The 19,077-nt window shown below is 45.6% G+C and overlaps 1 protein-coding gene across 4 annotated transcripts in view; it reads right to left on the bottom strand.

The window, feature by feature from the left end:
- The window catches only part of LOC106743815 (zinc finger homeobox protein 3-like), a 406,062-nt gene that overhangs the window by 13,836 nt on the left and 373,149 nt on the right, over positions 1-19,077 (bottom strand). The window lies entirely within an intron of this gene.

The following is a 19,077-nucleotide window of genomic DNA, read 5'->3' as shown; positions in this document are numbered from 1 at the left end:
TCAGCAACACGAATCTGCAAACATTTGCTTTCCCGCGGGGTGATGTTCGATCTTACACAGTCGAGTCGCAGGATTAAGAAAGGAAAAAAATCACAGGTTCACTCGGACGTTTGTATATAAGACCGGGAGCGGATCGGAGATTATTATTATTCGCCCTCTAATTGCACCGCGCGGATCCGTGTCGCCGTTACGGAGTCGAGTCAGGAAAAAGAACAGGTCCTTCGTATAGTCTCTCCTTCCGGTGGGGGTGGCCCCACCGCCGAGAACGTTACGGTACGGTAGTAATAAGAGAGATTTCAGCGAGGGATTAAAAAGGAGAGGTAAAGAGACACCCCTTATGGCGCGCCCTCTTTCCTCCTTCCGTGCCGCTGCCTCCTTAACAGACGCCACGTCGGCGGATTAGGTCTCGTTAAGATATCGCCAAGTCGTTAAAAATAATTGTCAGCCGGATAATTAAGGAAGGGGGCGAAAGCCCGTCTCGCTTCACGGGCAGGGAAACGTCCTCGCGACGCGACGGCTGGTCGACGATTTTCAGTCCGCGTCTCTCCCGTCGAGCTTCGCGTGTTTGTTCGCCCCGGCCACCGCCGAGAGAGCGCGCACCCTTGTCCCTTTTTATTCCATCTTTCCGCGTGTAACGCTCTCCTCGCCCGACTTTTCCTCAATCTGCTTACCCACGTTCCGCGCCGCTCCTTCGTCTCTTTATCCGCGACGCGCGCGCGTTTTGTTAGCACATCGTTAGGGAGCACGAGGGGGTTCGTTTCTCCTCCACCGGAATGTACGAGAGAGAAAAAAGGAGGAAGAGAGAGAGAAAGAGAGAGGGAATTGCGGACGGGGTTAGGTTCGTCTAACGGTATAGTACAGCAGCGCGCGGCTTGTTACGCGCGTCAGACGCGGCCGGAATCATACCTCCTCGGCGGCGTATACGTCGCTTCACTTATGCATGCGCGCACCTCGCGAACCTAACTTATACGCGGACGTCGCAACGTGATACAACTTTAATGCACTCGCCCCGGGTATGTACTCCGCATTGGAAAAACCGCTCGGCGATTCTCTTTCCGTCGCGCAAGGAGATTGACCTTGAGTGAAGCGTTTCCCAGGCATCGCGAAATGACAAGGTACGACGTCTTAATTGATTTTACGTCAGCCCGGTAGAAATAATTCAGCCGAGAGTAACCTACCTCGGGCTCCTCGATTATCTCCGCGATCTTGGGGAGATATTGATTTGTATAAGTAAACGCTCGCTGGGACGCACGCGGAGAGCGAACGCGGATATACGACCGGTGAAAATATGCGTCTCGCGAGTCTCAGGCGCGAAATTTCGCCGTTTCCTCGTTGATCTCGTTTCTAATCTCTCCGATGATTCGGAGCAAGTCGGATATTTCAGCGAGCATTATACAAGCTGTATTATCTTCGATATTCTCTCGCAGTTTCGCGAAAACGTCTCTCGAATCGGCATAATTTTTTCCCGGAATCGTCGCTTGCGAGACTCAAGGGTAGAAAAGGTGAAAAACGTCTGCTGGAGCCGCGAACTCTTTTCTCAATCGGCGCCCCTAGCCGGAGGGATGGCCGACGGGAAGGCATTGTAAATATTAATGCGGCGGGCTCGGGCAAAGGAAAATATTTGAATAATAATTACTGAGGCACCCTCGGCCCTTGTTACGCTCTCGTATAATAAAAAGGTTCACCGGAGAAAGAAGGCGCACGCGACGGCGGGGTCGCGACGAGAATTTTCTAATTAGGAGGATTCAAGCCGGCCCTGCAAACAATACCAGAGAAGCACCACTTCCACCCGTTCCCGAGTAGAGGCACTCGAGGACTTCTGAGGAGAGAGATTTTAATATCCAAGACCTCGGCGTTTATTATCGTCCCTTATTATCGTCGCAAAAGAAAATAACGAGGTATGCGTATCGAAATCTTTTTCTCTCGTCCCCTCCCCCCTCCCCCCCTCTCTCTCTCTCTTATTGGACGCGATCTAACGTTCCACCCGCAGGTGATGAAGAGATTTTCAAACGAGTTCGTCATTTTCGTTCGTGTGATCTTTTTGCGTTGTTTACATCGCGTTAATCGCGGCCGACTCGCGCGCTACGACAACGGCACGGGGTGAAAGTAATTACGAGCACGAGCGGAGGGTGCGAAAGTAGGACATTAGTGTATACTCGCGGCCGATTAAGAAACCCTATCGCGGTCGACCGCGGAACGAGAATAATTTAGATTCTTCGTTGCCTATTCATCGGACGGGCGATCTTAAATTAATCGTGAACACGCCGCACGAAATTAATGGGTGCTCTCTGTACGTGACATTTCATTAATATTTGGCAGAGTTATTAGAGCAATTCTCTCCCCGATATGGGTGAAATGTTTTATTGCTGTTTCAGTTAGATAAATGAGGTGCGCGTTAATGACAACTTTTAATGTCGCGTTTATAACATCAGCTTCTCTGTTATTTATCTCGTTACGGTTGTTGCGTACACGTTGCCATCGTCGTTTACTTTAAGGTAGTTGGCCCGTCAAACTATTTTCTTAAGAATCCTTGTAAATTTTAACTATATATTGATAGCTCGAAATTATATTGAATAATTATATTGAATAACTCAAAAAATTTGCATGTTATCTGCAACGTGGTAAAGGACTTTTTTGTTCAGAGTGGCCCAATCTACAAGTATAAGATAGCTGTTGTACCTAGAGACAGGCATCAATATATTGAACCTTGAACCTATTTTAAATTTTCAATAATTAATAATACGAAATTTTGCGTGGTTGTTTAAAAGACGTATAAATTCTTCCAAGTTGATTAGCGAAATCGAACTTGTACAACATGGAGAGCGTCATTTTTAATAATCTTATAAATTCGTTACATGTATTATAATTGTAGATGATCAGGATAAAAAGTGGGGCGTAAGACTTGTCAGATCGGATTAAGAAACCTTACTGTGAAACGCATGGTCCCGTTCGCGCAATTATCGAATGCGTCGGAACTCGCGTTAGGCACACACACACACACACACACACACACAGTCCAAGTAAAATTAATCTTCGAAAAGGATTTATCTCTTATTATATCGCCGGAGAAGATTTATTTCACCTCATCATCGTGAATCTCCTACGTATTATTACCACACGACACATCGATCACGATACGATATCGGGCGTATATCATACGGTTACGCAAGCCCCGAGTAATTAGCGACATCATCAGAAGTGACTGAAAAACAAGCGGACTGCGGGCGAAAATATCCGCGGGCGTAATTTCTTACGGTTAATAAGACAGGCCAATATTATACAAGGATTACGTAGCGTGCCTCATCTGTTCCCTAACGATCCAAATTGGCACGGTCAACGCGACGGCCAAACGGGACCTTGGCGTTAATTAGACACCGCGAGTGTGTGTCCGCCCGTCTTGAAAAATACACTCGCCGGCAATTAATTTTGCAAATCGCTCTCGCATTTTCTCGACTCGCAAATCGCATTAGTTACGTATCGCGGCAGCGGTCACGCGTCTCACATGAATTAATCGAAGGTCGTGTGAAAAGGAGAGACCGAGTGTGAGAGAGAGAGAGAAAGAGTGAGAAAGGGGGAGGGGGGAGAAGAGGAGCGTAAGAAGAGCGTAAGAAGAGCGGTTTTATCGATGGAACAATGACGATCTCGACTAAACGCGCGACGCGTAACGAGAAGCCCGCGGCACGTTCAAAGACTCCACGTGGAATAAATCAAGACCGAGCGTTCACGGCGCGCGTGGTTCTGCTTCTTTCCCGCTGACTGCCTGACAGTCATTAGGATAATCAACGAATTAGCGTTTCCGCGCTAAGGACTGGATAAGGCATAAGGAGTTAGGAGGACAAAGTGCGTCTCGACACGCGATCCCACCGTATCGCGCAGGTACAAAACACACTCCCGCTGCCCGGGCGAAAGGAGATTCGCCTTTCGATCAAACCCACCCGGAATTTGCGGCCTGCCGCGCCATTCGCACGTATATCGCCTCGTGATCGTCGGCTTTTCGAAATCCGCGCGATCGTCTTTACGATCTCATTCCGCGAGCGAGAGTAAAAATTTATATCACGATATCTCGTGTATATATACAGGGTGTTATATGGCGTACGAATTTATGGAGCGTTTTTCAGGTGTAAATTGAAGTTAAAAATGTTCTATATACATACAATTCAAAACGATCATCTCATCTATAAGTGTTTAAAGTTTATAAATGATAGCACAACGTTTTGGAACACCTTTTTTTTATTCAAAATGGAAAATAAAAGGAAGAAAATATAAAGATTATATAAATGATTCAAATTGAGGTCTTTCGTTAATTAATATACAGTACAGTGCGATATAAAATGGATCGAATAGTCACACGAAAAGTATCATGATTGTTCACACGTGTTATTAATCCTCGCAAGGAAAGGTAGGGGTCATTCATGAGTTTAACAAAAAGGAACTTTTATCAATTATGTTATTATAATTTTCTGAAAAATATAATCTTACTTATTTTATATATATGATTTTATATATGATTTTCGTGCCCTTTCCTTGTTTTAATCAAACAGAATATTCATTTAATTCGAACACTTATAACTCACCATTCTATTCACGTCCTGCTACTCCATCTTTTCTTGCGAGGTTTAATACGTTATATTAATTAAGCTCGAGTATTACACGGAAAAAAAGTTTGAATTTACAAACTTTTGTATACTAAACTTTTAATTTTCATGTTTAATTTGTATGTCTTATTTATGTTTTCTTTCTTCCTTATTTTTCATTTTTAGTAAAAGTCCTCAAAAAATTATGCTGTTATTGTTAAACTTAAAATATTTGTAGACGGATAACTCTTTCGAACTCTATCATCTTTATAGAATATTTTCTATTTCAGTTTACTAGTTTTCCTACTTTAATCTACATCAATTCAAAACATGCTCCTTATGTTTGTACAATACGTCATCTAACACACTGTATATTATCGACGAGAGGAAAGAACTTTTGTAACGTCGAAATATTGAATTAAACGTGACATTCGTACCGAGAAGTACCGTATGCAAATTGTTCGCTAATTTAAAGAAAATCATGCGTGTAGGTTCACGTGCGCGCGCGCGTTGTAAAGCGCAGCCCCACGTCTGCCGGTTATAAAACTCTTGGAAACCGCCGTTGCATATTCGATGCTCTTAAAGCTTGTTTACAGCGATGCTCGGACGCGCGAACGTTAACATAAAATGGCGGTGTTGCTTACGTTTATTTCAGTTCCTCCGGGGCATAAATTTCGCGATGCGTATTCCCGATTGTTCGCAGGTGTGTGCACGCATCGCGTCGCGCCGCCGTCGCGCGCAACCGCACCGAAGGTGGAATTTGTTTGGCGTGTGTCCTGAGATCCATTTCGCAGATAAGACAACCCACACGTGGTCAAGGAGCTTGACTATCTCATCGCTTTTCACGCCTTGAGAGGCCAAATCACTCTCCTCTTCGTCGCCGTGACTGCGAGGGGTGCGCACGTCTGCGCCTGTGAAATTGGGCGGAACGAGAGAGGACGGGTGCTTCAACTTGTTCTAATTAAACGCTCTTTAACCTCGCCCGGAAGAGCCGGTTGCTCTCGGATCATCGTCGCATAACCGGCACGGACTCGCGCGTGTGCGCACGTGATTTCTCGCGTGCGTTAAATCGTCTCGAAGAATTATCTCACGCGAATCTCTCGGATCGGGATTCATCAGGACGGAAAGCAATCAACTACAATTAATGCACTTTTATACACACGTTCAAGTATTTACTCTTACAAGTTATTAAAACATACTTACATTTAAAAAAATATTACTTGATTTAAGAAACTGAAAAAAAAACAAGTTATACGGAGAAAATATTGTAATAAAAATTACCACAAAATTTTGTAATGCTGAATTATACCGGAATTTTAACTGAAATTATTATGTGTGTTGCAATCTTTAATGATGTACTTCATTATACACATCATTAGATATTACAATACATATAATAATTTCAATCATAATTCCGGTATGATCCAACATGAAAAAAATTTTTCGGTCATTTTTACCACGATACTTTCTCCGTGTACATTTACCTGATCGTAGAATTTTTTTTTCTATGTAGCTTTTGACTGAGACCGACTGAGACCGATTAAGTACACTTCCATTCGGGGAAGCGCGCGGTCTGCCGCGATTTTTGCCGGGGAATCCCACGCGAAATGATTAAGCGACGCGCGTGTAATTCACCCGCCGCGCTTTTTCCTCCGTCATGACGTATCCGTCGTATTTACGCGACGAGAGTCACTTAAGAGCTCGTCGGCTTTAAGCCTTTAAGCACCTGACCATAAAGTCACTCGTAATTGTCCCGGCGAATCTCGGTGCTCACCCTCGCCGTCAGACATGCAAATAACTCGGGGTTAGTTAGCTAATGGGGTTGGCAGGGTCGGTGGCTCGGCTCGAGCGAGTTCATTCATTAAGGGTTGATGGCTTAATTGCCAGCTCGCAGCATCACTGCCGCCCCCGAGTCGACCGCCACCGAGGAGGAGGCTTCCTACCCTGACTGTTCCGTCCTCTCTCGTTCCTCTCTTCTCCTCTCTCCTTTTCTCTCTCTCTCTCTCTCTCTCTCTTCTCTCCTCTCCTGTCCTCTTTTTCTCTCTGTCGTGCCACAGCAACAGGTTGCACCGGGACGCTACACCGTACGCTCGGTAAGCCGAGGATCCAACTCGTTTGCGCCCCGAATTAAGCGAGCGAGCCGGCATTAATTAATTGTCCCAGCTTGCTTGTGCCGTACCGCGCCACGGAAGGCCTTCCGCCCTTCCGGCTGCGGGGTTAATTGTCGAGCACGTCGTTAACGCGATCTTTTCTGCTCCTTCGACCGAGGAGAGATCCCGGAGGTCCCCTTCGCGATAACTTTTAAAGGACTCGCGCCGTGAGTTTCAATTTGCTCGTCGTGCCGTTCGCCAGCGTGATGTTCCTCCCATTTGCAACTCAAAGCGGGCGCGTCCGTGAATTTTACGTGCGTTGTACGTTACACCGGCCGACGTGGGGGGATTAATCGCGATAAGCTTTGATTTTAATTGAAATTTGTCGTTCCCGCTATCACCGAGTAATTTAATCGCGTCTCTTTGTCCCCGCCCTCCTCGTATTCCTTTTTCAGACTATATCTCAGCTCATCAAGAGTTTCGCGTGTCTCGCGTCGAATTCTGAACGCGATTCTGTGCTTGAGATGATTAATCTCGCCGTAAGATCAGCGACGATATTTTCCGACGCTCTTTTTTAGCGACGAGCCTCAGTCAAAATTTTGGTTCTATGTTATATTTAATTCTATAGTATAGTATAGTATAGTCTGATAATTTTTTATACGTGCATTAGATATTCAAAATTTGGCTCTTGTTATTTTCGTTTCTCATTTAGAAGTTACCAAGTGACGATGTCGTTAAAATAGGTTTTTATTAGTCTATATAGATCATTTAGTAGGTGCAAACTATCCTTAAGAGCGTCGAAGCAGCAATCAAAATTTTGACTTGGAAATATACCAAGCTGTTGGCAGCTTGGACGAGTAAGTTCGTCGAATCAGCGGGTCGTAACGGTGGGTAACGAGAATGAATCGATGACTAATACGATGAGTGATACAATTACTCTCACGCGCGCCCGACACGGACCGGGGCTCGCGATCTCGTGATATTTCGTAATAATTAACCCCCGTCGAAACAAATATTAAGCGACTCTCTCCACGAGAGCGTACGGCAGGCGCATCGCCGCGTTTCGAGACGCTCGTTCTCAGGCGTGCACCGTATTCATTGCACACGACATTCCCTCCGCTTGCCGCCGCTACCTCTTTATTTTCGTTGGCGAGTCCGTGATGCCGACGTACTTTTTTTTTTCACTCGTTTTACACGGAGGTAACGACCATACGAATTTTTGCCATTTGTATGCGACACGGCTCAACCGTCAACGTGGGTCGACGTGAATTATCGTGAGTGTCAGACCCTACGACCCGCCCGTACGAACGGTTTAATTTAAGGTCGCCGGTTTAATTCCTGGTAGAAAGCGCATTTGCAACAGTAGCTGGGAGAGAAAACAAGAGGGAACGGGAAAAGGTATGGAGAAGGAGACGAGAGTAGAGTAGAGTACAGAGAGAGAGAGAGAGAGAGAAATGGATGGAAAAGAGAAGTCCTTTCGATTCAAATGCGCCGTTCCTTTCTTGTCATTCGCATTGCCGTGGCACGTCCGTTCGTCATGACTTTTCGGTTGTATCATTCGCGTAAGAGAAAGACGGAGAGAGAGAAAGAGAGAGAGAGACTCACGCGAGTGAGTCACGGTGGATCGCTAAAATTCTCAAGTGCTACGTGCCTTGGTTTGTCTTAACGGCTTAACGTAAAAACGCGCGTCACATACACACACTCCGTGCTTAATCAGATCGCCAGGCGGCGACTCGCGTTTATCTCGCGATGAGAACCATGTCGAACCATGCAAAGTCAGACTCGCGGGTGAAAATTAATCGTACGTTATTATTGTGGCCGGCGCCACCGATACATGGGATGAGGCAACGATTATTGCCACCCGAAATATCTTTGAAAAATAAAAAATATTTCATTCAGTGTCATTTCTATTAGATAAAGAATGCGGCCAAATGTTCATAGGCAATGTTCCCTATTTTTTCCCTCGATGTTGCACCCAATTTTCGTATCAGATTAAAACGCTCACCAAGTTGATTACAAATATATACGTCTTAAGATGCAGTGATTTATCGTTACAGAAGAAATGGGCTCATCAGTGGGGAAAAAATCGGGAACATCTTAGCGAAACTCTTTCTATTTTATTCGGAAGATATTCAGTGGTAATAGTTATTCGCCTCACCCTATGTATATACATATATATATGTATATATACATATATATATATGTGTACATGTACATATACGCATACACTCATGTATATGCGAGTTAACGGCGGTAACTCGTTGCGAAATCTCGCGAGGAACTTAAGCTGCGAGAGTTCGCGCTCTGCCATTGACCTTATCGGACGGTAATATAAAAGAGAGATGTGCCGCGGATGAAAATGGTGGTACTTAGGACCATATCCAGAAATTGCCGTTTGGTCTACTTACACGTGCTCTACGTAGGCGTTCGGCCGCGTGTCCGCGTGTGCGTGTGCACGTGTATGTGTACGTACGCGCGAGGAGGGAAGAAACCACGGGGCAGGACGGGGGGATGATTTAGTAATGAAGATATTAACGGAGCGAAAGCGCGCCACAGAATACTGAGATTCAACTATCTAACTGCTAACATAACTCACGTTTATGACTCCGCGGCGGCCGCTTCTTTCCGCAGCCCTCGTGGCAGCCAACGACGCCGCGTCCCCGTTCTTTCTGTACTCCGGCTACACACGCCCGCAATTAATGCCCCGCCGTCGCTCGGGGAAAAGGGAGTTCGTTCTCGCGCGAACCAACAGTTACTTCGTCGCGAATCCGCGACGGAATCGCGTCCGTTCGAGGTCGCGTCTGCCGTTGGATACATCTGCGTGACCGAATCATCGTTCAAGAATACTTCACTTCGCTACCATTCGCTTCATTTAGAAAACTGTCATCACATATTGCCCTGTATTCTTTTATGAAATAGTGTAAAGCTGACTTAATTCGAAACAAACTGAAAATAATTCGAATGTATACGGAAAGTTTGTGGTCTACATTGCAATTGATCTTCTGCACAGATACTAGCGATTAAACTCGCATAAATCTCCTTATATTTTTATGAAAAAACTAATCTCAATTTTGAAATAAAGTAACTAGAATTTCGTCTGGTTGAAATCCTAGTCACATCTCGTCACGCACACACATACGCACACGTTCTTCTGATCGTATTTTGAAATGCATAAATTTAAAAAAATCTATTGATTACTTAATTTCCTTACTGCTTGCGTCTTTCTATGTGCGGTTAATGTTATTAATTACCTGCGGTACAAAGCAACCTCGTCGAAGAATTCCGCACGAGCACGGCTCCGTTTTCGTCTTATCGAGCACGACCGGCGCGCGATCGACCGTAATACGAATCTATCTATCGCCGCGTAGGTCGTGGGCGTTTCGCGCGCGCTCATGTGAGATAGCACGGCGCGCGATCTCTCTCGCGGCAGGAAGTTTACGGATATCGCGTCTCGTGGCGCGTAGATCTTAATGCGAAGGGCCGCCCTCTCCGCCGCGTTAACAGCGAGATGGTCTAAGGGTCGTGACGGCAACGGGGAGCGAGGGAGGGGGAGGGGACGAAAAGAGCGGAGCGGAGAATAGGTTTCAGTGGGGTACATTAGCGGAGTTATGCCCCCGAAGGCACGGCCGGCTACGCCGTTGTATATCTTGGTTATTTTTTATTACCGCCCCTGGCAACACGTACAAGTACGTGGAAAGGGCGATTTTTCCAGCCAGCCATCCATCCATCCATCCATCCATCCGAGTCCCTTCCTCGCGCCGCGAGAGCGAAGCTACTACCACGTACGATATCCGCCGCTGTTATTTCACGTTCGCGTAGTATAAAACGTTCATTGATTTATAATTAATGCGACTGGGCCATGCGTAATCCATAATTCAACGTGCGTGCGATCACATCGAATTATTGGTAAGGGCTTTCATCGTTCGAAAGGGGAATTTATTATTCGCACTGCCCCGCAACGGTTTCTTTTTTTTGTAAGTACATGGAGAAACAGATCGGCTGCGAATTAACGTGACTATGAGCGAACCATACGGTAAAAATGTTGTCGAATTAATAGAATTTTCAACAGTGCGCGTAATTGGAATAAAACTTCTTGATTCAATAGCGATATCATTGAAATTCATACTTTAATTATTCAAATAATACTTAACATAATAGTTGTAATGATATTTGCCATTGAATCAAGAAAACTTATTCCGATTAAGTTATTGCGGGAAATTTTATTGATTCAACAATGACAGTATTTTTTCGTGCACGAACGTGCTTTGGATGAAGGATACAGAATTTCTAGTTCCTATGAATTAAATTCGATTATAAGAATTAGAAACTTGGTTTCCTTCGGCCAAAGAACGTTTAATTTATTCATTGTCACATTAATTCAATCCCTCCTTCTTTTTCTGCACGCATGATCGAGGAAAATTATCAAATCTATTATGAAACTAATTCGATCCGAAATATATATATGTGTTATGAAAATTTTTAATTTGAATAGCTCTTATCGGCTTTTGATTCATATTTCTGATTGCATTTATCTGAGAGCCTGTTGCAATATTCCTTTAATTTTAAACGAGTCATGCTCGAAAGAAGACCCTTTGATCGAGAATCGTGCTTTTCATAAAAGTGTCCGTCGCATCTGGGGCATCGGCGGTGATTTCTACGACGTCCGAGCGAGGCAACGTTATGCAACATTAAATACGCCGCACCAAAATCAATACTCTTTTTTTTCCCTCTAACGAACATTCGTCAATGCCGTCGGGCCGATGGGACTCCATATGTCGGTTTCGAATCGTGTTTTTCACGCGCCACATTCAGACACGGATGATAGAGGGTATCTCAGGGGTGAGGGCTTTTTTTTATATTTATGGCGCCGAGAAGGGATGGCAAGCCGGGAGGGTGGCGTTAATGCGCGCCCTTTTTTTACGTTAATAACCATGCGTGATAGGCGAGCGGAGTAAGAAGAGCCGGGACGAGGGATGGGCGACGATTTTACGTGGGGTGGAAAACGGGCATATTCCGGTCGGGCTGCCTCTTATGCGCGCGAATATGCGTTGTTTCATCGGTAATTTCGTCCGCAGGCTTTCCTCCTCATATATATTACACATTACAGATATAATCACACACGTTTACGAATGAAATATTTATGAGTATATATTTATATACCAAGTGGCCTGACAGTCGGCTACTGATTTGACAAATTCATAACTTTGTTACAGATAATACAGATTAAATTTTTTTTCGCTGATTGCATCAGAACTCCAGAAAATTCGACATACCAACTCTGTATTTATTTGTACCCGCATTCGTACCATAAATGAAGGTGCAAATATCGCGAAACATTAGTGACGTGAAATCGAGTGCCTTCGAACGGCAACATGTGGGCGACGGAGTTGCCCGTTCATTTCGGCAAATATTTTCAGCCGACGGCAGTTAGAAGGAAAGTTCCCTCTGAGCCGAGGTAAATCTATTATTTCATGGCGCCTCTGCGCATGTCGCTCTCGCGAGCGCATGAATAAACCTGTGTGACTCCGTTATACATAATGACGAAGTGAAACTAAGGGTTGCTGTACTGCGTGAAGGCCGATGACAGGTCGCGTATCTTGAAAGAGGAGGCGCGTAACGCACGTGGAAACTTTTCGCGTTATTTCTTTATTTCGCTCTGTCGTACCTTCTTCGCGACTGCCATTTTGCAAAATGACTACGTTGCGGACACGCGGCTCAATCATTCTGTTCTTCGCGGGCAAGTAAAACTTTTTCACCGCTATCTTCCACTGACCGCTCGTTATTCTCGTACCCCAGGATAACAGTGTTGCTCAAGCAAGGGATAATAAATGTTAATATTTAAGCGCCACTTTGTGATTGTTTTTCGTCGCAGAACTTCGCGGAAAATTCGCGACGGTCACGATTGGAAGAAACTTTCCGAAGGTCCCACCCTTTCACGCGATTTTAAGTCCAAATCGTCGTGAGCTCTTCGAATTAAAATTGTCGTCAATTACCACGTCGTCATTATATTGCCATTATATTTACCGTATATACTGTGCAATTGTTATTATCATTATTTTCATAGCATCATTATATACAAGAGAATAGTCCGCGCACTGAGAGAAAAATATTTGTAATTTCAACTGTCATAGTCAAAGAATTATAGTCTGGGTAAACCGTTTTTTCTAGTAAGTGTAAATCATTTTATGTTAAATTTAACACATTTCATATGTCTTAAACGATCCACATAAATTTTTGTGTTATTGTGTTATTGTTGTGTTAAATATTTTTTACTATATACTATTTGAGTTAGACGGTTGTATCAGTTTTTATGCTGTTGCCTCGTCCTTTGGTCTACGTTTCGCTATCATTTTCTGCATTATTACATTTTGTACTTTCCTTTTGCTTGTAGCGGCCGATAAAATTATTCTTTTTTCAGCTGAAAGGATGCACTTGAGGCTGACAATAACTAAATAATTTCTCTCGGTACGCGAAGATGCAACGTGACGTCACGTCTGCGAAGCTATTTCTTCTCGAAGGTATTTTTCCAAATTGGAAAAACTGCCCACGGTCTGCCTGCCAGTCTTTCGCCCGCGCAATTATAGATGCGCGATTACGACAGATGTGCGGTTCACCGTTCGCGCACATATCCGAAGAATCCTTATTATCGATACAACGGAGCGAAGGAACGACTCTGCCCCATCGAGTTGCGTCATGGGGTTCTACGCGCTCCGATTATATACCCCCTTTATTCCTCCACGCATTGCGGGGGCATGTCATTTGCGGGTGCAGGGTGGGTGCAAGTGGGAGGCGACGAAAAAAATAGCTTTATGTCACGAGGGATCATTACAGACTTTTTTTCCAGAGGGGTCGAAAAGTGGCAGGGTCAGGGATGACCCCTGACCTTGCGCACAGTACGATGGTCGTTTGCCCTGACGACGAGGACGACGACGACGATCGTATGTGCAAGCGAGCCTCGGTATATCGAATGGCGTATCACGCGAATGAAAGAATCGCGCGCCTTCCTCGTCGTCGTCGAAAGTCGAGGGGGGAATTCCCCCCTTCGCGTATATCGCGCCAGAGGAAGCTATTCCTTTCCGCGCGGAGGACGCGTGGGACGCGGAGCTGTTCGTTACGCGTTTTTGTACGAGGCGTCTACACGGATCCGTCGTTGTTAACAGCACACCGGCGAGAATCGTTCGGAAATCGCGGCTTTTCGTATCGGGTATTTGAATCTCGACGGGAGAGACGAGAGCCACGTCTCTCCGGAGAAGGACTTTTCATTTCGCTTGATACACACACACACATTCTTTCTCTCTTGCTCCTAGGCACAGGTCGACGCGCGGAAATATAACCAAAAAGTCTAGGCTAGTTTATCTCTCTCTCTCTCTCTCTCTCTGTATGTCTATCTCTCTGTCAGCAGTGAAGTTGCTGTTCTTTGCTCGGCGCGTGTCGAGCGTGTTAACAATGTTCCTCATCCGAGACGTTTATTCGGGACGATTTAATCCGAGAGCGGCCGACGAACCCGGGGCCGGCGTGCCTCGCCGTGACATTTCGGTACACGTCGCAGCCGGGACAACGGTCGCGATAGTCACGGAAGAGTGAGGAGGATCCGGAGGCGGTGAACGGAGGACGAGGAAGGCGGCGGGTCGTTTCGATCGGATGTCGTTTTCACGCTCGGCGCCGTGTCTTCTCGAACGTGGCACATTGTTTAGTCGATACGTCACTCTCTCGGATCGCCGTGTATCCGAACGAACGAACGAACGAACGAATTCTCCGGAAAGTGTGACTCGTCCGTTCTCCTCGTCATCCCCCGCGCGTCGTCCATCTCGCCCCTCGGCGGTGCTTCGATTCACAGCGACGAACTTCAAAGCGAGGACGTCTCATTATCGGACTTCCCTTCTCCTTGACACCATCCCCGGCCCCGACGACCACCCACTCTCTCCACCCTGTTCCTCCAGTTTGTCGAAGAACCCGACTCCCACACGATAGGATACCGTGACCGGGCGATAATGACGACGCCCGGTATAATTGGATGCCCGTCAAGGGTGCAGGAGCTATGTGAAACATCGCGCCAAGCCGCGAGCGGATAAGAGGATAGCCTCTCTTTCTCTCTCTCTCTTTCTCTCGGGTGGTGCACGGAGTGCGGAGGTAGAATAGAATACCGTTATTGAATTTTCGTATCGCTATGTGACGGACGGACGCGACGATTATGCGATGGGAGCTGCGAGTATGTTATTAAATCCGCGATCGTCTGCGCGCTCGCGTATTAAATGAGATTCTTCTCTTGAAAAAGACGCGTTATCTCGTTATTGCGTGCTCTCCGCGATGCCGATTGGCTATTTCTATCCCGGTGCGAGTCGTTACTTATTTGCCTGCTTGGACGGTTACCGCGAGCGACTGTCATCGCATGGATTATGCATTTTGACGATTGACAATGTCAAAAGGGAGATTAAATACTATAGAGATAATGTATAATGTTAATATCAGGATATAAAGATTATGAAATTAATGAATAGATAACGTAACGGTATTCTCGCGTCTCATTCGCGGAAGGTCATGCAGCCTCTGGGACAATAAAATACATATGTGCATAACTGCCGAGCGATCATAACGTTCCTTGACGCGAAGGTAAACAAATCGGGAGACGTCGCGCGTGATTCTCGGTTTTTTGGCTTGTTCAGAGTGTACACGCGTATCAGAGACTTATCATATCACGCGTTTAAACGCTGGACTGTCGAATATTTTTCTCCTTATAGACATCTCTTTTTGACACTTGTTCAATTTATTTAACACGATGTCCCGGTTATTTTAAGCGACGTAAAGTGCGCATCAAAATAGAGCCATTACACACGGCTTGCGATTGCTTGTTTTGCTCGCGATGAATTTAGCAATCGTCGCGATCATTAAATTTCAAAGTTTTTCACACGAAATGGGTCTTGATATCACTTCGTTTGGAACGTCGAATTCAATATGCATATTTATCGTCGCTGTTAAAACTCAGAATTCACGCGAAGCAAGAATCTCGTCGCTCGTACAATTGTCCGCGAGATGAGATATTTTTTCCCTCTCGGCCTGAATTCATCATGCTTCCCATTAAATCGTTAAATGCTGTTGGAACGATCGCGGTCGCGGAATGCAGTTTAGCGATTAATGTTGTCAATGTGGCACAAAGTCTGGACGCTCCGGAGGCCGAATGCGGAGAATTCGAACGACTGGACGTTGCAGGATATTAATGTGAAATGGTGAGCATGCAGTTTGAACGAAGCGTTGTTTCACACAATGCATACCCTCTTTAGACTAAATCGCATTGATTGTCGATGACAAAAATCATCGTACGAGAAGACACGTGCTTTAAGATTATTTATGAAAATTACGGAGTCGATGGCGCAGTAACGCGCGTCTGTAATCTTTAGCGATCATAAAAACGGGAATATCTCGGGGATAAATCGCGCCATCGAGATTTTTAATTATTACTTCGCTACGAACGGTTGTCTATCGAGAAGTCGACATGATCGCGATAGTGACACGTGCCGCTTAAAATTACACGACGGACGGTATTTAAACGCCCAAGCCCGGCGATATTCCGTCGATGGTTTTGTGTGGTTGACTCCGCGACTCGATCGAAACTACCGTAAAACCAGACGAATATTTGTTAGAAGTAAACTGCATTAAATTGTATAGGCGTAACGTTGGCGCACGTGGGGAAATCGATGCGGTTCATAAGCAGAGATATAAATCATGGAGCTACCGAACGATACACTTTTGTGTCCATAGAGGAGTATATTTATAACTATCGATTGCGCTATGCCCATCCGCGTAGTCAAACGACGCCTCGCCGTCGCAATTTGTCTATTTAAACTACATTTTGTCATGGATTTATAATATTTTCCGGCTATCTACGGCGGCTCTACTTCGCGATTTCCGGTCACGATCGTGCGTGACTAGCAATAGATGCGAATGCAGCGCTTGTCAAACGTCGTCGCATTGTGCATATGTACGATCTTTGATTAATAATAATTATTATAATTATAGAGGAAAAGCACCAAAACTGACATAGGTATGATAAACTGACCAAATACTGAACTTTCTCGGAATATGAATATCGTTCACTGCGTACAGTAATTGGAGCTGAAGTGGCAATTTCTATTTGCAAGCCGGTTTGTTCGGCTATGTTATTAGCGTCGTTTGATGTTGCGTTGCGCTGACGTTTTTGTTGAGTTCCCGAGAGATTGACATGATCACGTAGTCGATGACTATGTGCCATTTAAAATTACATGATGGACGGTATTTAAACACCAAGCCCGGCAATATTCCACCGATGGCTTTGTGGTGACTCTGCGACTCGATCGAAACTAGCGTAAAATCAAACAAATATTTATTAGAAGTAAACTGCACTAAATTGTATAGGCGTAACGTCCTTTGGCACACCGCTTCCGGAAATCTTCTTGTGATAATTAAAATTCACTACCTGTTGTCTTACTTTTTGAGTTTCGGTACATTTCTTCGAGAATATATGTCCGTCTATTATTAATAATAATGATATTATTATTATAAATTACATGATTACTATTATTTTGGAATTAGGTAGCAAATAGAAATATCGAGGTTGCGTTATTTAAAAAGAAATCGTTAACGAACAGAAGTGAGCGTTACATTACTGGTCGAACGCGTGTCACGCACACGCGCGGGCCTCGATAATAATCGCGTGACACGGCAATATTATTAATAAATGCAAAGGGAAGTGTTGTGAGAACGTATCATCTATGAATTCAGCCGTGGCGTTTCCGTTCCTTCCGAGACACGTGCCGGCATATATTCGGCGCGGATGTGCTGCGGATCAACAATCGCGATACGCTCGCATTTGCATCGGAGGATGCGTCGCGCTCGGGCTGAAGGGTGGCCGAACGCGCTATGATCGCGGGCTCGCCCGAGTTGAAATTTTGATGCTACTCTAATGCTCTTAAGGATAGTTTGCGTTTACTTAGACGGCCTATAGATTAATAAAAAACCTACTTTGACGATACCGACGTTATTTTAACTTTTCTCTTGAATTTCTAATTTCGCAGATTAAATTTTAGCGTTACAATCTATTTTAACGCTAGAACGCTAGCAACTCTAACAAAAACAGAAATTCAAAACATCATCAAGGTCAAAGTATGGGTTGTATTATATTATTAGAATTGAAATGGAATCTATTTTGCTATCTTATTTCCTACTGTATTGTAGAATTAAAGATTTAATACATAGGACCAAAATTTCGACTCGGGCGGTGGGACTTGGAACGAGCGCGTTTTCGAGTTGCTTTGACCGAAAAAGAGGAGACAATTCGGCGGAGGGCGACGACCCGAGTTAGATTCGAGGTTAGAGCTAATTCGTTCGAAAGCGGCGAAAAAAGTCGCGCGTGTGGAAACGAGAGAAAAGTCACGGCGAGAAAGGAAGAAAAAGGAGGACGCCTCCCCCCTCTCTCTCTCTTTCTTTCTCTCGGGCACGGCTCGAAGGGCCTCGGGAAAGTAATCAGGATGCTGGGAGCGGTGCCGGTGAGGGTGTCGGCGGATGCCCATGAAAACGAATTACAGCGATTTAAAGTTTCACCTCCTCGCCTCCGACGACCACCATCACCCCCTCCGCCTTCTTTCTTCCTTTTCCCTCGTGGGACATGAGCGTTCTCTGCGCTCATTCGGCCCTCCGGCCGGCGGGTTGTTTCGGAAAGATGACAGGAGAAAAGGAAACGGTGTCACGCCGGGAGACAAATTCGCGTGGTCGCGAGTGGAAAGTTTTCCCTCAGCCCCCGCGGAGCACGCTCGCTATTGCGGCACGCCGTTCATCGTAACGGCGAAATTTGTCCGAGCACGTTGTAAATCCTCCCTTCTCGCCGAGAGAGAGTCTCGCGGTGCGTGGACTCTCTCGGCGAGCTACGCCCCGCGTGAACCTCGGGGTCACCCCGGGGGAACACAGGTGTCCGATAGAGCCACGGTAAGTAACGCGTCGGCGAGCAAATTCGCGATTGTAATCGGGACCGTCTCGATACGACTCGATATTTGCTGTTTCACGCGAGATAGCTCGACCCCCGTCGCCGTTTATCCTCTCGGCCGGCCTTCGAGCCTCGTATCGCACAGCCGCGATCGTCCTCAGTCGTCGCGCGTATATCGTCATATCGCGCGTTACGCCGTGGTTCTATCGGACGGCTTTTCGACACACTGATAACTTGGTAGAATATTTATCGTACTGACCTGTTGATGGCCAGGACGCGACTGAGGCTGGGAGAGAGCCTGGCCTGCATGGTCTACTTGCACCGCTGAAACTGTCACAAGCATTTGACATTTTATTCCATTTGCGCTAGGCTTTCGTTTTTTTTTGTTTTGGATTTTTCGGCTCGTTTTACGGGAACGGGAAGCTGAAGATACGAGGATCGGGAGTGGGTGGGTCGGGGG

The sequence above is a fragment of the Dinoponera quadriceps genome, unplaced genomic scaffold, assembly GCF_001313825.1.
Source record: "Dinoponera quadriceps isolate SergipeBrazil2010 unplaced genomic scaffold, ASM131382v1 scaffold1245, whole genome shotgun sequence".
Taxonomy (NCBI): Eukaryota; Metazoa; Arthropoda; class Insecta; order Hymenoptera; family Formicidae; genus Dinoponera; species Dinoponera quadriceps.
The sequence above is the reverse complement of the archived record's forward strand: the minus strand, read 5'-3'. Positions and strand labels throughout refer to the sequence as shown.